The following is a 6803-nucleotide window of genomic DNA, read 5'->3' on the forward strand; positions in this document are numbered from 1 at the left end:
TTACTCCTAACATTCTCAGAGTTTTGTTTCTATTGGTTTTTTTGTTTTTGTTTTTTGTATGAGTGCTAAATTTGTATGTATGCCTGCACACTAGAAAATGGCATCGGATCCCATTATAGATGCTTGTGAGCTGTGATGTGGGAGCTGGGAGTTGAACCCTGATCCTGCTGAGACATCTCTCCAGCTCCCTTTTTTTCATTTTTCAAGACCAGGTATGTCTATAACCCTGGTTGTTCTGGAGATCCATCTGCCTCTGCCTTCCAAGTGTTGGGATTAAAGGCATTCTTCTACATGAGACACCATTTTCTTAGTTGATTTGTTGATGATGTTTTCTTTTCTCAAATATACAGACTTGGCACTTTTGTCTAGAATAGTATGTTTCTGGAGTGGAGAGATTGTTTAAAACAGTGGTTCTCAAGCCTCCTAATGCAGAAGCCCTTTAATACAGTTCTTCATGTTGTGGTGACTCCCAACCAGAAAATCATTTTCATTGTTGCTTCAAACTGTAATTTTTGCTACTGTTATGAATTGTAATTTAAGTTTCTGATATGCAACCCTCTTGGATTATGACCCAAGGTTTGAGGACCACTGGTTTAGAAGTTGACAGTATTGGGCTGGAGAGATGGCTCAGAGGTTAAGAGCACTGACTGCTCTTCCAGAGGTCCTGAGTTCAATTCCCAGCAACCACATGGTGGCTCACAACCATCCGTAATGAGATCTGGTGCCCTCTTCTGGCGTGCAGGCATACATGGAGGCAAGGTGTTGCATTCATAATAAATAAATAAATCTTTAAAAAAAAAAAAGAAGTTGACAGTGTTTACAGCCCTTGTAGACGGCCTAGGTTCCAATCCCAGCACATACATGGAGGCTAATGATCATTCATAACTGTAATTCTGAGGTTCTGAGGCCATCAGACCTCCTAGGGCACTAGACACCCATGTGGTCACATACATGCATGCATACATACATACATACATACATACATACATGCAGAACATACTCATACACATAAAAGTTTTGTCTCTGTGCCATGCTGACTGTCTATCTGTGATGGACAACTTGAAATGACGTATGGTTTTGCTGTTGTTGTTTTGTTTGTTTGATGTTGTTGTTTTTGGTTTTTCCAGACTGGGTTTATATGTATAACAGCTCTAGCTGCCCTGGAACTTACTTTGTAGACTAGGTTGGCCTTGAACTTACAGAGACCACGTTTTGTCTGTCTCTAGAGTGCTGGGATTATAGGTGTGTACAACCACCTTCCAGCTTGTTGTTGCTGGGACTTTTTTGTTTATTAATATTTATTCATTTATTTATTTATATTTTATATATGAATGTTCTGCATGTATGCCTACAGGCTAGAGGAGAGCATCAGATCCTATTACAGATGGTTGTGAGCCACCATGTGGGTGCTGGGAATTGAACTGAGGACTCTGGAAGAGCAGCCCCTGTTGTTGCTGTTTTGAGACAGGGTCTCACTGTGTAATCAATCGTGTCTGGCCTGAAACTCTATCTGCAGACCAGACTGGACTGGTCTCCAAGTCACAGAGATCTGCCCGCCTCTGTCTCCCAACTGCTCAGATTAAAAGTGTGCACCCCCATGCCTGGCTCCAGCATTATTCCAGTGCTCAGGATTGCTTTGACTGTCCAGGGTATTTATGCTTTTGCTTGACTTCTCTGCCTGTATCTGTGAGAACAGCACTGAATTCTGATTGGTGGCTTTAGATCTGTAGGTTGCTTTTAGTTTTTTGTTTTTTGGTTTTTCGAGACAGGGTTTCTCTGTGGCTTTGGAGGCTGTCCTGCAACTCGCTCTGTAGACCAGGCTGGCCTCGAACTCGCAGAGATCCGCCTGCCTCTGCCTCCCGAGTGCTGGGATTAAAGGCGTGCGCCACCAATGCCCGGCTGTAGGTTGCTTTTAGTATGAAGACCATTTCTAACATTAATTCTTCCAATCTATGAGCCTAGCAGATCTTCCCACCTTTCAGTGTCTTCCTCAACTGTATTCTTTAGTGTTTTATAGCTGTCATCTTGGAATGTTCATGTTGGCTTATTCCAAGCTTTTTTGGTTTTGGGGTGTCGTGATGGAACTTTCCCCCCTTGATTTCTTTCTCAGTGTGGTTTTCTTGTAAACAAGGTAGCTACTGATGCCTGCGTGATGATTTTGTGACCTGTCACTTTGCTCAAGGTGGTCATCAGCTGTGGAGTTTTAGACTCGTGTCACCTGCGGGTACGATGATTTGACTCCATTCTCCGTGCTTGTGAGTCCCATAATCTCCTTCCTTTTCCTGTTTGCTGAGCCCAAGGCTTGGAGTGCTATGCTGAATAGGAGAGGGGAGAGTGGGTCACTAACAGGCGTCTGGGAGAGGGGTAACTCACAGTCCACGGCATCACTGAATAGCCAACTCCAACATGGGAAATGACTGGTGAAACTTCTCCCTGGAGCTCTCTGCACAGCTTCCAGGCTGCTAGACCATCACATCAGAGAACTCTCTTCTCCACGGTGGACTGGTCAGGATGTGATACTCCTTTTATACTGTTGGGGAGGAGTCATTGAGAAATTTCCAAGATTTTGTTTGTTTTTGTTTTGTTTTTATCAAGACAGGCTTCCTCTGTGTAACCCTGGCTGTCCCTGGAACTCACTGTAGATCAGGCTGGCCTCAATCTCAGAGAGATTCGCCTGCCTCTGCTGGGATTAAAGGAGTGGAACACCATCGCCTGAAACAATTTTTTAAGACTTGTTTTACTTTACATGTATGGTGATTTCTCTGCGTGTCTGTGTTTGCACCATGCGTGTGTAATACCCACTGAGGTGAGAGAAGGGCGTTGGATCTCTAGGATCTGAGCTGAAGATGGCCGTGAGCAGTCGTGTAGGTGCTGGGAATTGAACTTATGTCAGCTAGAAGAGCAGTGAACGCTCTTCCCTATGGAGCCAGCTCTCCACCCCTCTTCCCATTTGCTGTTCTCCCAGACACATGACCTTTCATTACCTCCTGAGTGCCGTGGGCCTCCCTGTCCCTCCAAGACAGAAGGTTTCAACTCAGAAAGAACTGCTATGGAACAGCTGGAAGTTTCCAGCATTCTCCCGGGCCTCATGGAGCAGACAGACTGTGACTCTGCTCCAGGCATCTGCTTCCTTAGTCTTCTCAGAACACACAGCCATGCTCCTGCCTCAGAGCATCTTCCCTGCAGGATCCCCAGCCTGTCAAGAACTTGGTTCAGCAGCTAGGAGAATAAATCTTTGCACTGGTCTATACAGTTGCCCTCTGGGCATCTCCCCTTCTGCCTTCCAGCTCCTGAGACAACCTGTCCTTGTTTATTCCCTTACACTGTATCACAGGCGTCTGCCCACCACAGTGCTGGCTCCAGGAGACCAGCAACACCATATCACTACCCAATGAGTCTCAGAAACAGAGTGTACATCTCACATCTGGAACAGACCACTGTGTCCCCTGCTTGAGGAGTGGATTTCCTCCACCCCAAATAAGACAGTGACAGCAGACCAAGGAGAACATCCATTCACCATCAGCTCAGTGAGCCCTGAGCTCACTGGTCACTCACAGGATCCTGGGTGAGTCAGGGATAAGCACTGACATCCCACCCCAGTGTGCATGTCACTCAGGCAGCTGCATCACTGAGTCCCCTGCCCAGCTCCCAGCTGCTCAGCTCAACAGACTCCTCTCCCTCAGGAACCACAGCTGGTTTAACCCTGAGAGGGAAGTGCTACATTGTGTCAGCTCCCTGAACCTGTAGCTTCTTGTGTTTCCTGAGCCCCATCAGCCTCCTCCTGACTCCAGAAGGAAGGTTCCTTCAGTCTAGAGGAAAATTCACACCATCACCTCCCTCCCCTACAGGAGCTCCCTTTGTTAATACAACCTCAGCCAAGTGCTGGTGTGTCAGGGGCAGCACCAGGTCCCCTCACACTGAGGTCAGGGTCACCTGAGCTCTTCACTCAGCAAAACCCTCCCTTCCTCTCCCCGCTTGTGTAGACTGAAGTTTCTGTCATGCCTGGTTCCACTGCCCTTTTAGCCCCAAATAAACTCAGGGATGCTGTATTAATATTTAAACTATTGGCTGATGGCTAGGGCTTCTTTCTGGCTAATATTAACCCATTTCTATTAATCTGTGTATTGCCACGAGGCAGTGGCTTACCGGGTAATGCCACGGCATGTAGTAACTCCTTCAGCAGCATGGAGTCCCTTTGCAGCACCTCTCTCTGCCTTCCCTTACCCAGCATCTCATAGCCCCGCCTCTGCCTTCTGCCTGGCCATTGGCCAAACTGTGTATTATTCATCAACCAATAAGAGAAACATATATACAAGAAAGACATTCCCCATCACACCTGCCTTTATGTCTGTGATCCATAATCCCATTTTTTTAGTTCATTCATCAAACATGTATTGGGTATGAATGTTTGCAGAGTCCCTGACACTGGAAGTCATCATCCCTCACAAGACAAAGATGGCTGCATCACGACAGAGATTATCATGATATTGGTCATCAGACATCTCTGTTAAGACTCCTGGAGCTCCTGACTTGAAGTCACGAGGCTAGAAGAGAAACCATGGGTCCCAGAACCTGGAGCAGGGGATGACATAATTTCCCTCTCTGGCGATCCCATAACCTATTTTTAAAAGATTTGTTAATTTTATATCTATGAGTATTTTCTTACCTGTGTGTATTTGCACCATGTGTCTATCTTGTGTCCACAGGGGCATTTGATGCTGTGGAGCAGGACGAACAGGAGGCTGTGAGCCACTGTGTAGGTGCTGGTATCTGAACATGGTCCCTCTGCAGGAAGAGCCAGGCTCTGAAACCCTGAGACATCTCTTAAGTCCCAGGATCTTGTCTTTTTTAAAAAATTAGTTATAATTTAGAAGCAGTCTTATTTACATATCAACCCCAGTTCCCTCTCCCTCCCATCCTACAATGATCCCCACTGATCCCCCATCCCACCCCCCATCTACCCCCATGGAGAGTGAGGCCTTCATGGGGGATCATCAAAGTCTGCCAAATCATTGGGGGAGGTCCTAGGCCCTCCTTGGTACATCTGGGCTGAGAGAGTAACCCTCTATGGGGAATGTGTTACCAAAAGTCCATCTGTGCACTAGGGATGGATACTGGTTCCACTGTCAGAGGTCCCATAGACTGCCCAGTCCTCCTAACTGACACCCACATTCAGAGGGCTTGGTTCCGTCCAAAGCTGGTTTCCCAGCTTTCCAACTGGGGTCTGTGTATTCTCACTTGGTCAGGTCAGCTGTTTCTGTGGGTTTCTCCAGCAAGGTCCTGACCCCTTGGCTCATCCCTCCTCCCTCTCTACTACTCAATTCCAGGAGTATGGCTCAGTGCTTAGCTGTGGTGTCTGCTTCTATTCCATCAGCTACCAGATGAAGGCTCTAGGATGGAATTTAAAATAGACATCAATCTCATTATTGGCAAAGGGCATTTAAGGCAGCCTCTCCACTATTACTTGGATTCTTAGTTGGGGTCATCCTTGTGGATCTTTGGAGACTTCCCTAGTGCCAGATTTCTCTTTAACCCTATAATGGCTCCCTCTAATAAGGTATCTCCTTTCTTGCTCTCCTCTATCTTCTCCTGACTCAGTCTTCCTGATCCCCCCTCCTATGTTTCCTATCTCTGTCCCCATTCATGTCCCTCCCAACCCCCGTGGTCCCAAGTGTTCTTAGGAGATCTTACCCTGTTCCCTTTCTCTGGGAACCAGGTATGTCTGTCTCTCTTAGGGTCTTCTCTGTTTCCTAGCTTCTCTGGAGGTGTGGATTGTAGGCTAGTAGTCTTTTTCTCTATGTCTATTATCCATATAAGAGAGAGTACATACGATGGTTGTCTTTCTGTGACTGTGTTACCTCACTCAGGATGGTTTCTTCCAGTTTCATCCATTTGCCTGAGAATTTCAAGATTTCATTTTTTCCCTTTGGTTGAGGGCATCTAGGTTGCTTCCAGGTTCTGGTTATTACAAACAACACTGCTATGGACATAGTTGAAGCCCGGCGTTGGTGGCACATGCCTTTAATGCCAGCACTCAGGAGGCAGAGGCATGCTAATCTCTGTGATTTTGAGGCCAGCCTGGTCTACAGAGCAAGTTCCAGGACAACCTCCAAAGCAATACAGAGAAACCCTGTCTCGTAAAAATAAACAAAGAAATCAAACAAATGATCATAACTGAACAGATGTCCTTGTTGTATGAATGTGCATCCTTTGGATACATGCCCAAGATTGAAATTGCCGGATCTTGAAGTAGACTGATTCCCTATTCCCTGAGAAACCACCATACTGATTTCCAAAGTGGCCCCACAATTTTGCATTCCCACCAGCAATGGAGGAGTGTTCCCCTTTCTCCACATCCTCTCCAGCATAAACTGTGATTGGTGTTTTGGCAGGTGTAAGATGGTATCTCAGAGTTGTTTTGATTTGCACATCCCTGATAGCTAAGGATGTTGAACAATTTCTTAAGTGTCTTTCAGCCATTTTAGAATCCTCTATGGAGAATTCTCTATTTAGTTCTGGACCCCAGTTTTTCATTGGATTATTTTGGTGACTAGCTTTTGAGCTCTTTGTATATTTTGAAAATCAGCTGTCAGATGTGGGTTTGGTGAAGATCTTTTCCCATTCTGTGGGCTGCCATTTTTCCTTCTTCACAGACCTTGAAAGAAGAATACTCAACTTTATATGGAAAAACAATAACCCAGCATAGGGCTGGAGAGATGGCTCAGAGGTTAAGAGCATAGACTGCTCTTCCAGAGGTCCTGAGTTCAATTCCCAGAAACCACATGGTGGCTGACAACTATCTA

This window comes from Mesocricetus auratus, unplaced genomic scaffold, assembly GCF_017639785.1.
Source record: "Mesocricetus auratus isolate SY011 unplaced genomic scaffold, BCM_Maur_2.0 Super-Scaffold_100027, whole genome shotgun sequence".
NCBI classification, from domain to species: Eukaryota; Metazoa; Chordata; class Mammalia; order Rodentia; family Cricetidae; genus Mesocricetus; species Mesocricetus auratus.